Below are 18,103 nucleotides of genomic sequence, written 5' to 3' on the forward strand. Positions count from 1 at the left end.
CCACTAACACACTCTGTCTCTCACAGTTTGTGTTTTCTACACATGTAATATAAATGAGACTAACTTTTTTCCTTTTTGCACAGTGTTTTAATAATTTATCCTGTGTCAGTTTGTTTACTTTGTATAGTTGAATTCAACTGTAGCCATTGTATGGGTATACTATCATTTATTCAGTTATTAGCCAGAGGACTTTCAGATTATCTCTACCTTTTGACTGTCATAAGCAAGGTTACTAACAACATTAGTTCACAAATTTTTGTATGGACATATATTTTCATTTTACCATAATTCCTAGAAATGGTACTGACAGGTTGTATGGGAGCTCTAATATTTTAAAATATATATTGTTTTTTGTTGTTGTTGTTTTTTTTTTTGTTGTTTGTTTTTTTGTTTTGTTTGTGTTTTTTTTTGTGTTTTTTTTTTTTGTGTTTTTCCAGACAGGGTTTCTCTGTGTAGTCCTGGCTGTCCTAGAACTCACTTTGTAGACCAGGCTGGCCTCGAACTCAGAAATCCGCCTGCCTCTTCCTCCCAAGTGCTGGGATTAAAGGTGTGCGCCGCCACCACCCAGCTATTGATTTATTTTTAAATACATGTTTAGTTGAGATAGACATTTGTCACTTTTACCTACCTTTTCCTCCCTTCAGCTCCTGGGTGGTACCCTCCCTCTGCTTGCTCCCATCCACCATCTCAATCTGATAGCCTCATTTTCTTTGATTATTGTTTTTACATGTATGTATGTATGTATAAATATATAAATGCCACCTGCTGAGTCCATTTTATTGGTTTATGTGCATGTAGTTTCAGGGCTGACTCCCCAGCATTGGATGAGCAATCAGGGGCTCATCCCTGGGAGAGGCTAATTCTCCTCCTTCCACCAGCTATTAGTTACCTGTACTTCTTTGTCTAGAAGAAGGACCCCATGAGATTCTTCCTCTGCCACTGTAGTGTGTCTGTTGATTCTGTCGTTGTTTCTGTCTTGTTTGTGCAGCCATTTCCAGGAAGACTGTTTCACAGCAGACCTCTTGGTATTTTGGCTTTTACAGTCTTCCGTATCCCTCTTCTGAGGTACTCCTCAAGCCATAGATGCAGGAACTGTGATAATAGATGTGTCTGTTGGTACTGGGAGCCCCACAACCTGTTGATCTGCATTGTGTCCAGGTGTGCTTTTCTGGGATGCTCTTCATTTGCTGTGAAGAGAAGCTTCCTTGATGAGGGTGGCAGCAACACTTACATGGTTCTACTTGAATTTCTAGAAATGATATTGACAGGTTATATGGTAAACCTGCCAAGTTGTTCTCTAAAGCAGCAGACTTTGCTATCATGGCGACTGTTTCAAATCAGTGAAGCCAAGAAGTTCACTAACCCTTTATACATGCACACTAATAACACAATATGCAGGGGAAATGTTTGCATGAGAACAGTTGAAATTACTTTCTTTTGGAAACTCTCCAGGACTCCTTTACCACGTGCTTCCTCCTCAGAAGTAAGTCATTTGCTGATTCTTCACCATAGCTCTGGTCCTTCTGTTTATTCAGCCTTAAATTGCTCTGGATTTAACAAAACTGGCTCACTATTCACAATCAAATTCTCCAGAACAAAGAGATATCAAGGGCTGCTCTGTTCCTTTCTAGTAGTATCCCTTGGGAACAGCCACCTTTCCTGAAAACTCCTGAGTTCCTTTCTCTGAGAAATAGGGTTATTTTACCTCCCTCTAGGTGTTTCTGAAGGTGTTAGCATTGGATCCTATCCTAGCACTTCTAAAGTACTCTGGATATTATTGTAGTTGTCAATCATTATAGGGTATTGATAACAAGAAATTGTTTTAGAGAATAAGAGGAAATATATTTTAACTAGAAATCAAATTTTTACTTTTAAGAAATAAAACCATTTATAATAAAAACTTTTTATGGTAAAGGAAAGATGGGCATGCCTGAAAAAAAAAGCAATTAAAATTTTAACAAAACCCACAGCTTTTATTCTACGTGTGTGTTTTAGATTCATTTAAGTCTGTGTACTGTGTATGTTCCTGCAAAGTCCAGAAGAGGGTGTAGAATCCTCCGGAGCTAGAGTTGCAGATGGTTGTAAGCTGCCATGTATGTGCTGGCGGTTGAATCTGAGTCTTCTGGAAGAGCAGACAATGCTCTTGACTGCTGAAACATTGTTCCAGCTCTTGAAAATGTTCTTTCATAACTTTTATCTTTTATGTGTATTAAAATTAAAGAATTTTTAATTTTTCTTTTCCTAATGCAAATTAAGTTTAAACAAAGACCTTTAAAAGGCTAAAATAGACTGTTGAACAAAGTCATCATCCCTGTTAGCACCTAGGCTGGATCTCAAGAACTGAGCAAACCGGTCCAGAATGGTCGGAAAACATTTTATTGCACAATTTGGTGTCAACTGTCACACTTCCCTTTAATTCTGCTCATCTTTTTATAGTGATGATCAAATAAAGTTAGTTTTTTCTAGTACTATTTTTCATCAGCTAATGTTCCAAATACATTGCAGATGAAATATTGGCAACAAAATGCAAAAATTAAACATAAACACGTGTACAAACAAATGAAGACAAAAATGGAAATAGCCAAAAAAGTTGCTTAAAAATCCAGTACTTTCTGTTAGTTGAAGAGTAGCCCATCTTTGTACTGTGTTCTAAATAAGCTGCCCTATTATCTCATCTGGAGCATCTTTGCAGGATTTCTAGCTTCAGAAGCTCTAGAGCTTCTGGTGTGGGATTGGGGGTGATCATCACAGTTGGCCTGGTGTACTGTTTACAACCTTTGAGTAGAAGAGATTAGTTTCACAAGTCCTGAAGAATGGTGGCTGTTGTCTAACTTTCAGAAACCCTGTATTCCAGGTTGAATCACTTTCTGGGTATTTGGACTGCTTTTGAGGTTTGGAGAGTTGGAGCTTCCTTTGCACCAACAAATGTGAGCATCCCAGGGACAAAGAGCCAGGATAGATTCCTGCCAATATCAGTGTCCCAATGAGGACAGGCACAGAGGAGGGAGGCAAGCAAGTGAAGAAGCAGTCTGTAGCTGAGAGCTGGGCTTCAGAACTGAGCCATATTTGAAACCACTGCCATTCTACAGCTTGTGTGCAATTTCACACAGCATTAGCTTGAGAAACTTAGCTGACGTCTATGAAATACAGAATACTATGTTGGCATGCAGGTACTCAGTAAATACTGAGTGACGTTCTGACTGACAAATAGCATAAGGACTCAGAAATACTCTTTGCATTTAGAATGTCATAGAGATTGTGGGTGGCTTTGGCAAAAATCATATTTCAGTAGAATAGTTTGACGAGAAAGAGTAGAGGATCTGAGTTAAAAACTCTCTCGAGCCTAATACCTGACAGTTCCATGGGACCTCCTTATTTCCACAGGATAATTCTTTAGCCTTTGTTTGGGGGCTTTTTAAATCTTGAGACTGTTCAGCCCCTGCTGTCACTGGATTGAGAGCAGAACTGTGGAGAACAGAAGCGAAAGAATCTTGAGGGAAGGTCAAAGCACCTTTCCCAAGAGAAGGGGCCGCTCATTGTTGTCATCAGTGCTGAAAGATCCTACAGCAAGGATGAAGAGATTTGCTCGGATTGAGCAGAGACAAAAAAGCTTGAAGGCAAGGAGTACAAAGGGAACAGTGAGCCATTCAGGTGCCTCTGCACTTTCTGCCACTATCAAGGATTCTGAGAATGCTAAAATGGGGAAGAATTAGGACAGTTTAAATTATACACTGTCTTTTCTGTTAATGATGCCACACAGCAGATGTGAAAGCTGTTTCTTGTTTGTTTGTTTTTTAATACTAAACATTTCCTGGTGCTTGGGGGAAAAAAAAACTGTCTCGGTTAGTTGTTAACAAACTTGACCTGTAGGTTTGTTGCTGTAGATGGAGTTTGAATGCAGGTTTGAAGGAAAAAGACAGGAGAGGCTTGGGAATGGCAGAGTGCTTGTGGCTAAGGGGAGCTGGAAGAGGTGGAGCTGAGCAAAGAGGATGGCTCAGAAAATGAATTTAGAAAAGCGGGTATGTGGACTTTGCAGTTAGGGACCTGGGCTGTCCTTGGGTTTTCTCAGAGAGTGTAGAGACTACTGGCATTGAGATTTGTTGATTCTTGAAAATCAAGGTTGAGTAGAACACATTCCTTTCCATAAAGATAACATCATCTCAACCTCTGAAGGACAGGAAGAGAGAGGACATCCGCATCATCTTCTGTGAGGACCCTCAAGAATCAGTGTGCCTTCACAAAGTTATCTAACAACCTTGGAGTCTCTTTGGAATACAGACTCACTTTGCATTCATTCTTAACTTTAATTAAAAGTTTTTAAAGGGCTTTGTAGCTCAGCCAAATATGCATATAACCCTGGGCTCCATCCTCATTACCATATTAAAAACCAAGTATGGTGGTATATACCTGTAAATCCCTGCACTTGGGAGGTAGAGGCAGGGGAATCAGAAGCTTACAGGTCTGCCTCAGCTACATGAAGGCCAATCCCTGCTACATGAGACCCTGCCTCAATAAGTTAAAAAAAAAAAAAAAAAAAAAAAAAAAGCAATAGTCGAACACCACCTAAATCTATATGGCTGTTAGCTCTTTTCCTAATTTCTCTGTTTATAAATATGTCTGCCATTATTTTCTCCTCTGCTGGCCAGCTGAGCCCCTCTGGAACTTGGTAAGAGGAGAATATCTTGTACTTCCTGGCATAGGCATCTTGGTGTAAAACACTCCTTGCATGGATGCAGAGAAGCCAGTGGGTAACTGGTAAGTGCATTTTTACACTGTTTGGCCTGACAAGTCACCTGGGGTCTTTCAGCTTTCTTTGCAGTCATTCTCCTTAGATTGTCGGAAGGTGACAGGCTTCCTTCACAGGCCCTGAAGGACTTTTAGAGAACAGAAGCCTCTCCTTTCAGATGGAGAAATATTGTAGGACTTGACTACCACAGAAGAGTTGTATGATTGTGAATTTAGCACCCCCCTTTCTTGTCAAAGTCTGCCTGGTTTGTCTTCCAGAGCTCTAAGAGTCCAGAACATTGTTCTCAGGAGGCATTCCTCTTTATTCTCCTTCCTTACAGTCTAAAAGAGTATTACTGTGAGTAAGTATGCCTTTGATTATTTCCCCATTGAATTTGAGGAAGGAACCCTTGGGTTCCTGTTTTTCCCCCTTGCTTAGAAGACCAGGCAAGAGTCTTTGAGTAGATGGAATAACACCCAAGTTTTCAGGAGTTCTTCACAACTGAGAGATATAATGGGCCTTGCTCTGCTCCTACTAGCAAAGCTACTATTGGGAACAGCTATGTGTTCCCATCTCCTAATTGTTATTTATTCTATCTACAGATCTAAAGTTCAACAAATGTACGAATAGAGTCTTTACTGATCCTATCCCTGCTTTGGTCAGAATTGCTATAAGTAAGAGAGCCACACTGTGCTGTTTTCTTAAACTCCTGGGGCTTTGCCACAATCCACTGTTTGCCTTTGAGGCTGCCTCCTTCAGCCTCTGTTCCTTTCTAAGAACTGAACTGAGAGAAGAAAACATATGACACTGCTGCTGTCAGTTCCCTCAAGAGGCTGTGTCTCAGGTCTGAGAGCCCTACCATCCTCTAGGCCTTTCAGGAGCTCTCCCAGAGCACACTCCCACCTTCTTCATGTCCCCCACCCCAGCAATCTGTGTCAGTTAGTGGCATTCTTTATGACTGTGTAAGATTTCATAATGGTCATCTCCTTCTCTTCGTATTTCCAGTCCACCCAATTGCTGTGTTGCCCAGATAGATATTCTAGGGAAGCTGCTTCTCTGTGGACGTTGTCTCCTTCAGTCCTCCATTCATTTACTTACTTTTTTTCTTATAGTACTATGAACCCCAGTAGCTAAGTTGATAGCTCTTACTTGTCAGCTTGGCAATTTCATAGTTCTGATTTTTCTTTAAGGCTGATTTCAGCATCACTTTCTGAGAGAAGAAACTGTTTTAATTTTCATATTGTATCAATACAATGGTTGTACTTAAGTATTGTTAGGAAGTGGGACCATTTTACAGTGGCTGTTGCTCAGGTCACAGTGATGACAGACTGAGAAAGAGAAGCAAGCAGAGCCAAGAGAGAAGGTACCCCCCATTCCCACCCCAGAGACAGTTTCTGTCTCTGGCAGCACCAGGCAGGAGGATACTGCTGCTTCTGTCTCTTGGCAGCTTATTCCAGAGTGCTGGAGGCTGCAGTGCTTCTGTGGTTTGTATGTTGGAGGGAGGAGGGAAATTATCATTTGAGCTTCTCCTAAGAAGAGTTTTGTTAGACACATCTACTTAATTAAATAAAACCAAAGCAAGCTACTTTGAATTATGTAGTATACAAGCTAGACTGAATTAACTACAAAGATGAAGCGAGAAGTCACCCAGCGTCTGCCCCCAGATGTGTTCTTCCAGCAGTAGAGCAATAGTTGCTGCATGTACAAGGCGACATATTACAATATTGCTCAGCATTTTGCCTAAAAAACCTGATACTTTTTCTCAAGCTAGCCTGAGAAGACATTCTCCTTAGGGTTGCACCATTCTCTGATGTGTGCATGAGATCTTGAAGCAGTTTCCTCATGAGGAAATTTTAGTTTGCTATTCATCTTTGATTATCATGAAACGTTCTGGATTAAAGAAGCTGTTTTAGAAGTTCTCTCACATAGTTTGTGAAAGTAGTTCTGTTTGGTGGTTCGGCTGAAAGATGAATAATTTCTTCTCATTAGGAGAATAAAGAGAACCATGTAAGATCTGTTTCCAAGTCTAGCAGAAATCACATTGGTAGGTCTTAAGGATAACCAACAAACACCAGAGAACCTTGAAACTGCAGGTGCTGACTTACAGGAACATTAGCTGACCATGTATGAAAGAATGTTAGTGCCTTTGTTATAGCATTATAGGAATGCCTTCCCCGTGAGAAATCATCATACACTTAGAGAGTGAGAAAGGAAGGCTCTATAATAATAGCATGTAACTGGTTCTCACTCATGCACAAAGGGAACCAGCCTCTACCAAAAGGTGTTACCAGCTTATATAGGCTCATGCACTCACTTATGCTCTCATCCTGATATATCCTTCAGGTCCCAGCCCCAGGTTACACTTTGAACAATAAACAGACACAGGAGACTACAAGTCTGGCCATTTGGGAGATTTACACAGCAAAGATATTGCCAGAATTATTTCTGAAGTACACCTGTGTTCTTTTTAAACAGTTGTTACCCAGGGCCGGTCATCTTGCCCACCCAACATAATTATGCTTTTTCTAATAAGAGCACAAAGGGCTTAATGGCAGCCCTGGACTTGATGACTGCCACCTTGTACCACCTCCTGGAGCTGCTTGTTATAGGCACGTTCTTTGATACGGGCTCATCCTCATGGCTGGTTATAAGTCAGGGTTGTCTCCTTTTGTAGAGGAATGAACTCTAACTGGAAGTCAATATTGCTGCACAAACATTAACAGATTTTTTCTCTCTGAAACCCTAACAGCATCTCTAAGCTTCAATTATAGCACAAAATTTTCTTTCTACAACTTGTAACAGGCCTGGTTAGTATACTACCTATTTCCTAGTCATACTGGAGGCAGTGCACCATTAGGGAAATTCTACTTTGCATAACTTAGTATTTCCTTAGCAAGTTTTGAGTTAATTTTTTATAGCATCAATATTATTATTTAAAGTTTCTCCTGTATCACTGTAGATCAGAGAAATTGCAGTAGGAACCAAGTGGAAGAGCTAGCCTTTGGGCATGTAGTGGCTAGACACAGGCTAGAATTATCTAAGAAGAGGGAACCATGATTGGAAATACCTCCATAGGGATTAGCCTGTAGGCAGGCATGTGGGCATTGTCTTAATTAGTGATTAATGTGGGAGAGCCCATCTCATTGTGACTGGTCCCACCTCTGAGTAGGTGGTTCTGAGATGTGTTAGAAGGCAGGCTGAACAAGCCATGTAGAGCAAGCCAGGAAGCAGCATTTTTCACAGCCTCTGTATTAGTTCTTGCCTCAAGTTTCTGCCCTGCTTGAGTTCCTGCCTTAACTTCCCTGGATGATGGATTACAAGCTGTAAGTGAAGTAAACCCTTTCCTCCTTAAGCTGTTTTATCACAACCGTAGAAACCCTAAGTAAGATAGGTGACCTGATATACCTGTAAATTGATGACACTTATACTCTAATTGCAATATAAGGTGGTCAGTGCTATAATTTTGTGTAAATGCAGGCTGCAGTTGGTGAGTACCTAAGGGTTACATTTCACACAGGAGGAGGAAAGATGGCCCCTGAAGAAGTATTATGTTAAAGTAAGCCCTGAAGAATGTGTCTGTAGAGAAGAGGTTAGGGAGGGGAGAACAGTATGAAACACCATATTCTAGGAGGAGAGTGCATGCTTAGAGATTAGCCTAGCCCATAGGAGTAACTTCAAGATTGTGTCTTTGTTAGAGAGAGGAGGCTGGCTAGTTAATTAGGGCCAGGATTACATAGCTCTCAACAAGCAGAAGGAACTTGGATTTAGAGCATAAACTAGAAAGGGGTCAGATGCTATAATAGCACAATATAATTAATATAAAATATAATCAGCTTGGAGATAATAATGGCCTGAACTGTTAAGGTGTGTGTGTGTGTGTGTGTGTGTGTGTGTGTGTGAGAGAGAGAGAGAGAGAGAGAGAGAGAGAGAGAGAGAGAGAGAGAGAGAGCTGAGTGCACATGGAAGGAACCCTATTGACAGTGATATCGTCCCGAGTTTGAGATTGGGGAATTGTGTATAAATAATGATCCTTCTGGTTGTTTATCTTTAACAACAATATTATAAGTAGTGTGCTCATAATTATTCATGCACCCTTGTGAATCTTACTATTTCTTTTGAGTAAACCCTGGAAGTAGAGCTGTCGAGTAAAAGGAAATAAATTTTGAAATCTTTTAATAATGTGGTGTGATTGCTTCCAGAAAATCTAATTTGCCAGGTTGCATGTAATTCAATCCACCAAGCAGTACTGCTCTCAATTACACTAATTGATAGAAAATACGTACTTTTTTATTTGTAAATTTTAGTATTTCTGTGGTTGAACATTTTTCAGTAATCCTGCAAAACTTTTCCTTCCTCCAGTCCCTTCCCCTGTGTTGGAGATTGAACCCAGAGCCTGTACTCACAATGTTTTTCTTATTTTTCTTATTTGAGTCGTTTATTCTTTCTTTTTTTTTTTTTTTTTTTTTTTTTTTTCCTATTCTGGTGGTTCTGGCTGTGTTTAGTGGAGGAGCTCTCACCTTTCTGTTTTGGCAGTTGTTCTCTAGTGAGCTTGAGCTTGCTCTGTTTATATTGTTATGTTGATAAGAAACAATGTCTCAGCTCAGTCAGATGCTTTGCTTGTGCTCTTTGCTTACTTTTAGTGCAATGAAAGCCCTTAGTTAACACCATCCAGTATAAGTATCAATATTTGTGTAAATATTCCATTCATTTTTATTTCAGTGGCTTCAAATATCTAATTCATTAGTTTAGTTTTATGATAAAAGCACTGTTTGTTGTAGGAACGCATCCTTTTAAGTTTCCAATAGTCTAAAAAAACGTAAGAACCCCCCCCCCCCAAAAAAAAAAAAATCAGGATAACTTGGTCTAACAGAGTTTTCAAAAAATACTTTAAAATGTGTTTTTATTTTATTTTATGTTTGAGAATGTTTTCCCTGCAAGTGTGCATATGTATTATGTTTGCAGTATCTACAAAGGCCAGGAGAGTGACAGAACCCTGGAACTGGAGTTACAGATGGCTGTGGTCTGCCAGTGGGTTCTAGGAATCAAACGGGATCCTTTGTAACAGTGGTGAAGTGCTTAATTGCTGAGCCCTCTCTAACCCAAACAACAATCTTCTGTACAGTTTGGTTGTTGCTCTTGTTTTGAGGGAGGTAGGCTTTGTCACAGTCTCTGATTATATATAGAAATGCTGGAATTTCTGAGATACATTGCTATATTTGGTCAAAAGAATAGAATATTTGAAATTGGCAGTAGATGAGAAAGTCCAGGTAATAAAATATTGCCACTGGTTTATGTGTTTGTAAGCTGAATTTTTCTTGAAGATAGAAATTATCCTTTTTTTCTTTCATACAGATTAATGTAGAAATGACTTTTCTGGCCAGTAGAGGCTCTGGTCTTTTCCTGTTCAGAGGTTCTTTTCTATGCAGACTATCCAAGACAACCCTTCTCTTGAGTAGGTAAAGGCAGTCAGAATAAGACCACAGAATGTGGAGTCTTGACCCATAGCACTGCAGAAAAGCCTCAAAGTGACTAAAGGAATCTTGGCAAATTAAGTGCCACTCTCCCTGACATTTATCATCTGACAGCAAGATAATCATTTGAGAAAGTATTCCATTGCCTAATGGAGGGGTTTTTTTTGTTTGTTTTTGTTTTTTAATTATAGAGCTTAATTAGTTTTTCCTGAGGGACAGTGCTGCCTTTTCCCCTAGATGAGAAATTGAGAGGTTGGAGCGTGACGACAGTACTGTTTATTTGAGGTTTGCTAACAGGGTCTGTGTTGCCCACATGTGTCTTTGGTTCTGGATAGCTTGGCTTCCCAGCAGTGCTGGCTACAAGACTAAGGTGGGTCTCTGTGGCTGTATGTGGTTATCAGCCACCAGGGTGCTACGTGTTTGATAAACTGAGGTTCCTATGCTCTGTGTTTTTGCCAGCTTGCTTAGGAACACACACACACACACACAAGAAAGTGAAAAGAAAACAAGCAAACTGGCATGTATAATGTGTTAAATCTTTGTCTTTTTAGAAGAAAATTTGGAACTTATAATTTAACTACTGAAAGAACAAAAATTTATTTCCCTGGGAAGATTTATGGGAGGAGCATGCACACTTTAGGGAAATAGGGGATTTGGATATTTTTTTTTCTTTGAATGCACAGAATTTTTCATCTGTTTAGGGGACCTAATCTTAGCTTTTATCTCTGTGGTGAGGTATTTTCAACCTCAGCAGCACTGGCATTTTGAGCTGAATAACTCTTCTTTGTATTACAGGATGTTTTGATATCCCTGGTTTCTACCAGCCAAGTGCTTCAAGCCCACATGCATCCTATCCATGACAGTAAAATACTCCCCTGGATATTGCCAGGGGTTCTCGTTCTAGTACAGTCCTTTGTTGGAAATTGATAGAAGAAAAACTTTAAGGGTGTAGATTGGCTGGATCAGAATTTGTTTGACCGATGGCCGGAGAGATGGTGCAGCAGTTAAGAGCACTAGTTGCTCTTCTAGAGAACCTAGCTTCCATCCCCAGGATTCACATGGCTCACAAACATCTGTAATTCCAGTTGCAGGAGATCCAGCGCCCTTTTCTGTCTTCTGCAGGTACAGCAATTGGTGTACAGATGTACATATAGCCAAGACACCCTTACCCAAACAAATGGAAACAAATTTTTTACTTTTTTACTTTTTTTTGTTTTTTTTTTGAGACAGTATATCATGATGTATTTAGCCCTGGCTTCTCTGGCCTTGAACTCACAGTGATGTCTCTGTTTCTGCTTGCTTGAAGGGTGTGGGCCACCATGCAAAGCCTCTGCCTGACTTTTATGTGGTTACTTACAAAGCAGGTATTTGTTTTCAGAACAGGAATAGGCTCCTAGAACTCAACATCACTAATTATATTTGTTACATTAAAAATAGTAATAAATGAAAAAAAAATTTTTAAAAAAATTAAGTTTGTTTATTGAGATCTTGAGATAGGTTAAGCGGAAACTTAAAGATGACTTGTCTTTTCTTTTTTCTTTTGGTTTTTTGAGACTGGGTTTTTCTGCATGGCCCTGGCTGTCCTCAAATTCACTCTAAATCAGGCTGGCTTTGAACTCAGAACTCTGCCTCCTGAGTGCTGGGATTAAAAGCATGCCCAGCTGAGAGGGCACTTTCTAAAAAGATTGATCTCTATAGATTCCAAGCCAAAGGCAGGAATCACAGGGCAAATCAGTTATAATTATTACATTTAGCTTTTCTGTGTTGGTGTATAAATCAAAGAATAATAAATGTCTTTCTTAAAATATCTGTCTGCCCTTCAGACAATACTGATCATGAGACTTGCTGGTTGTGACCTTTTTTTTTTTTTTTTTTTTTTTTTTTTTGCAAACATTTAACTTATTCAGATGAAGCACCCAACTGTCACACAAATTTGGAAGATCAAAACCTCTATTTGACTACATTCTGTAATATCTGTGGGTTACATACTTTGACTAGAAATTGGTGTATATTTCTTCACGTGTGGTTTAATTTCCTCCTCATTATTGCTGAGTTTTAAAAATGTTTCCTTTTTGTCAACACTGACAGTATAGATAAAGCAAAATCTGAAGAGCTGTGTTCCAGATTCAGTCTCATCAGTGAGTGTTATATGGGCACTTAATTTTAGTTGACAGTTTTACATTGTATTTTTGATAACATGATAGAAATAATTTTATGTAAGTTAGTTTGAAAGATAATGGTTTATGTATGATCTATTGTTCCATGTTAAAATATACTTGTCTTGCATAATTTTTAGTAACACTTTTCAGTGCAAATTGTGTTAATTCATTGTTAAATGTTATTTTTATTCATTACTTAAGTGGTGAGTTATAAGGTTTTTTTGTTTGTTTGTTTGTTTGCCAAAACTGGACAATTAATCATGTTTAGATCTGTTTCTTAAAAAGCTTTGATGGCTTTATAACACTTTTGGATAATTAGGCAGGATGAAATGTTTTAATGGATTTTAAAACACCATAAAATAGTTGGAAGTTAGAACTATAGTCAGTTTCATTTCAGTGATCACTGCCTACAGAAGAAAGAAGAGGCATTCCAGTAACAACCAACCAACTTCCCCGCAACCCCCAACCCCCACCCCCCAAAAAATCCACCAAGCCTTTGGAAAGAAATATGTGGAGCTTAGCCACCCTCATTTTCCGTTCAGCCTTAAACTTCATCTGCAGTTGAACTGTACATCTACAGTGAGGAAAAGCAATTCACCATGAAAGACTGTATCCGTGTTTTTGTTTGTTTTCATAGTTTCACTGGTCCTTGTTAAAATACATTTCTACATGAAACCAAGAAAAGTGTGTGTGTGTGTGTGTGTGTGTGTGTGTGTGTGTGTGTGTGTGCTTGTTGTCACATTTATAATGCAAAAGTAGTATTTGAAAGCATTGTGATAGAGCAGACATCAAGATGTATCTGCCATAGCTAGATGCCTCCTGGAACATGAAGATGACTTTAGGAGTTTATTTTTTTCACATTCTCTTTCTCCTTTGGTTATTTTCACACCCAGGTACCAATTCCTTAAGTCAAAAAATTCCATTTAGTTTACTGTCTGTAAATTTGTTCCTAGGGTAGAACAAAAGAATGCAGAAACATGTAATGTTTACACAAGTGTTTACAGAAATGCATTCATCCTATTTAAAACTTTTATTTGGTTTTAATAGCTCTAGGATTTCCTTGAGTCATCATGTAACCTTGGGTGTCTAAATATAGTATTTCCAGGAATAGCATGAGTCTGTGCTTTTACACCTTGTCTTCCTTAGCTAAGTCCATCTATTCTTGTAAGGCCATTTTGGGTATAATTTCACTCACATTTTTAACTTCCTGGAGCTCTCTCAGGTCTCAGATCTGTTCACTGCTGACACTGTCACTGGGGTGTTCATCTCAGCACACCTCACCTCCACACTTGGCAGAGGCAGGGGTGTTTCCTTTCCTCCCACTCTCACTGATATTCTTAGAGCTGAAGCCAGACTAGGCAGTCAGGGCACTTTACCATGCTCACCAAGGTCCCTGTTGCTTTCCCTGTCTTCACAGGGAGCCAGACATGACCCAGCCTTCTTTCCCTGTCTTCTGAGTTGTTCTGTTTTCTTTTTCATACTCAGTATTTGTCCTCAGAGTCGTTTGCCTTTGCTTATCTTCATCATCTTTGTAATCTTTCCTTCCATCTCACTCATTTCCTTAAAAGTGAAGAATTAAACACCTTTAATAAGACATTGAATGGGAATAAGCTGTTAAGTTACTTCTCTTTTTGACTATCTCCACTTGATGAAAAGAAGAGAATTGGTCCATGGTGTTCCAGATCACATATTAAAAATGATAGCAGTCTTCAAGGGATTGTGCACGCTCTCTGTCCTTACAGGGTGTAACCTGGAGCAGTGAACTCAGTTTTCCATCCAGCTAGATGAACCAGTCAGGACCAAGTGTGGTGCTGTAACCACGGTTTTAGTTGGCTCGCTCTTTTTCTGCTTTCTTTTTCATGTTGTTGCCCATCATGCTGCCTTGTGTTTTTAAGTGTTATTATTAGTACTTTATTGTATAATACTGATAATACAAAAGATGTATGTATGTATTATGTATTATGTATTATGTATTATGTATGTATGTATGGGAGTGCTTTGGCTGCATGTGTGTTCCTGATATCTGTGGGTGACAGAAGAGGATGTCAGATCCCATAGAACTGGAGTTACAGGTGGTTGAGAGCTGCCATGTGGGTTCCTGGGATGGAATCCAAGTCCTCAGAAGAAACAAGCGCTCCTAATTACTGAGCCATTTCTCCACTCCTCTCTAAAGGTGGCACTTTGACACAAATGGCATTCTTGAAAGGTGTGATACTATTAAAAATGCCAGCTGTATGATAGATATCCTTGCATTTTTTGAGGTCAGACATCTCATCTGTGAAAAGCTGATTCTATCTTAACTTTCCCAAGTTATTAACTGTCAGAAGTTATTCTCTGAACCAGCTTTAACACCCCAGCATTGACAGTGACATTGTGAGGTGATCTGGGGTGCAGTCCCTGTCATTTGTAAGAAGTACCTAAGGAGAGGCTTTGAATGCCAGCCAAACCTAAAAGCCATGAACATTAGAGGAGTTTTAAAAGAAATATATAGAAATTAGGTTTTAAAAATATGGCTTGGCAAAAGCATTATTTTTCAGATTTTGTGAATGTTTTGTTTTAGCTATCCTTTTTAAGTGTATGTAGACATTTATATTAATATAGTATATATTTATATATTACATATTTATAACATGTTATAAATAATTTTAACAGAATATCCTAAGTTTATTTGTGTGCTTTAAAAGGCAGTCTAACAGATAATATAATCATGTAGTAAATGTGGCTCCACACCAGTGTTTTAATGGTTTTATAGTGTTTTATTATAAGGATATTCTATAATTTTCTAACAAATGACACATATATACCTCTGTTATTTTAGCATTATAAAAAATAACTTTCTAATTAAGATCTATTCCAGAGAGCTCTGAATAAATATTGGGTTTCATATTCACTCATGGTGAGTTTTGATTATGACTGTGCTTTCTTGCCTGCAGCTTCTTGCTTTCCCTGGAAGCCATGTTATCAGTTATGGGCTTGACTGCTGGAATCAGAACAGTCTAGTTGAAATTCCTTTTATTACAGTTAATTACTCATGTGACCTTGGACAAGTTGTAAAACCTTGTTGAGCTGGGGCTCCCTGAACTCTAGATGACAATTTTGACATTATACAATGCTGTATGGGTTGTATGGAGTTACCTCCACAAGGCACTTAGCACTATGTCTCATTCATAATGAATACTTGGTGAGAAGATAAATTACTGCTCTTTGGGACATCTTGTCTACTTCTTATCACAGCCTGAACAAGCCAACATGGCCACTTCTTTCCTCCTGTGCGGTCTATCTAACCCATTAGTAGGGGCTGTTAGCACCCTTTCAGGACATATCCACATCCGACTGCATCACCTTTCACGTCTGTCACATGTCCAGACCAGCACCATCTCGGGTATATTTTACTGATGAGGCATAAGTCAGATGATGTAACTCTTTTGCCTCAATTCAGCCATGGCAAACAAAAGATGAAATTCAGGCTGTAGCTCCTGAGTCATTAGGACCTGGCCATTGTTGACTTCGTCCTTTTCTCTGACCAGTCTCTCCACCTCAATGTGCTCTGCTGTTGTTCTTCCTGATGCTCCTGTTCCGGCGTTGGTGGGGAATAAACGAGAAAGGAAAGGTTATAGTTTAATAGTTGTGCTGCTTCTGCTTGCCCATGTTCTCTGCCTTGAGCATGTGCCCCACAGATATTCAGTATTTTTGCATCGATATTCATAAGGGAGATTGGTCTGAAATTTTCTTTCTTTGTTGTGTCTTTTTGTTGTTTAAGTATGAGCCTAATTGTGGCTTCATAGAACGAAATGGGTAGTGTTCCTTCTGTTTCTATTCTGTGGAATAGTTTGAAGAGAATTGATATTAGGTCTTCCTGGAAGGTCTGATAGAATTCTGCACTAAACCATCTGGTCCTGGGCTTTTTTTAGTGGGGAGACTTTTAATGACTACTACTATTTCTTTAGAGGTTATGGGACTGTTTAGATGGCTTATCTGCTCCTGATTTAACTTTGGTAAACTGGTATCTGTCTAGAATAATTGCCCATTTCATGCAGATTTTCCAGTTTTGTTGAGTATAGGCTTTTGTAGTAGGATCTGATGAGTTTTTGAATTTCCTCAGTTTCTGTTGTTATATCTCCCTTTTCAGTTCTGATTTTATTAATTTGGACACTGTCTCTCTGCCCTCTGGTTAGTCTGGCTAAGGGTTTATCTATTTTGTTGATTTTCTCAAAGAACCAGCTCCTGGTTTTGTTGATTCTTTGTATATTTCTTTTTGTTTCTACTTGGTTGTTTTCAGCCCTGAGTTGGATTATTTCCTGCCATCTACTCCTCTTGGGTGTATTTGCTTCTTTTTGTTCTAGAGCTTTCAGGTGTGCTGTTAGGTTGCTAGTGTATGCTCTCTCCAGTTTCTTTTTGTAGGCACTCAGAGCTATGAGTTTTCCTCTTAGCACTGCTTTTACTGTGTCCCATAAGTTTTGGTATGACGAGCCTTCATTTTCATTAAATTCTAAAAAGTCTTTAATTTCTTTATTTTTTTCTTGACCAAGTCATCATTGTTCAGTTTCCACGTGTATGTAGGCTTTCCATTGTTTTTGTTATTATTGAAGACCAGCCTTAGCCCATGGTGATCTGATAGGATGCAAGGGATTATTTCAGTCTTTTTGTATCTGTTGAGGCCTGTTTTGTGACCAATTATATTGTCTATTTTGGAGAAGGTACCTAATGAGGTGCTGAGAAAAAGGTATATTCTTTTGTTTTAGGATGAAATTTTCTATAGATGTCTGTTAAATTCATTTGGTTCATAACTTCTGTTAATTTCACCATGTCTCTGTTTAGTTTCTGTTTCAATGATCTGTCCATTGCTGAGAGTGGGGTGTTGAAATCCCCCACTATTGTTGTGTGAGGTACAATGTGTGCTTTGAACTTTAGGAAAGTTTCTTTTATGAATGTGGGTGCCCTTGCATTTGGAGCATAGATGTTCAGAATTGAGAGTTCATCTTGGTAGATTTTTCCTTTGATGAGGAAAATTTTTCCTTATCTTTTTTGATAACTTTTGTTTGAAAGTCGATTTTATTAAATATTAGAATGGCTACTCCAGCTTGGTTCTTGGGACCATTTGCTTGGAAAATTGTTTTCTATCCTTTTACTCTTAGGTAGTGCCTGTCTTTGTTGCTGAGGTGCATTTCCTTTATGCAGCAAAATTCTGGGTCTTGTTTACATATTCGGTCTGTTAGTCTAAGTCTTTTTATTGGGTAATTGAGTTCAATACCACATTCGATAGAGAGTTAATATGCAATATATACAAAGAACTCAAAAAAATTAGACTCCGGACAACCAAATAACCTTATTTTAAAATGGGGTACAGAGCTAAACAAAGAATTCTCAACTGAGAATTTCGAATGGCCGAGAAGCACCTAAAGAAATATTCAACATCCTTAGTCATCAGGGAAATGCAAATCCAAACAACCCTGAGATTCTACCTCACACCAGTCAGAATGGCTGAGATAAAAAACTCAGGTGATAGCAGATGCTGGTGAGGATGTGGAGAAAGAGGGACACTTCTCCATTGTTGGTGGGATTGCAAGCTGGTCCAACCACTCTGGAAGTCAGTCTGGCAGTTTCTCAGAAAATTGGACTTAGCATTACCTGAGGTCCCAGCTATACCACTCCTGTGCATATACCCAGAAGATGCTCCAATGTATAACAAGGATACATGCTCCACTATGTTCATAGCAGCTTTATGAATAATAGCCAGAAGCTGGAAA

At 39.0% G+C, this 18,103-nt stretch overlaps 1 protein-coding gene across 2 annotated transcripts in view; it reads left to right on the forward strand.

The window, feature by feature from the left end:
• The window catches only part of Plcl2 (phospholipase C like 2), a 173,165-nt gene that overhangs the window by 49,406 nt on the left and 105,656 nt on the right, over nucleotides 1-18,103 (forward strand). The gene's annotated exons all lie outside the window — the stretch shown is intronic.

Source organism: Arvicanthis niloticus, chromosome 17 (genome assembly GCF_011762505.2).
Source record: "Arvicanthis niloticus isolate mArvNil1 chromosome 17, mArvNil1.pat.X, whole genome shotgun sequence".
NCBI classification, from domain to species: domain Eukaryota; kingdom Metazoa; phylum Chordata; class Mammalia; order Rodentia; family Muridae; genus Arvicanthis; species Arvicanthis niloticus.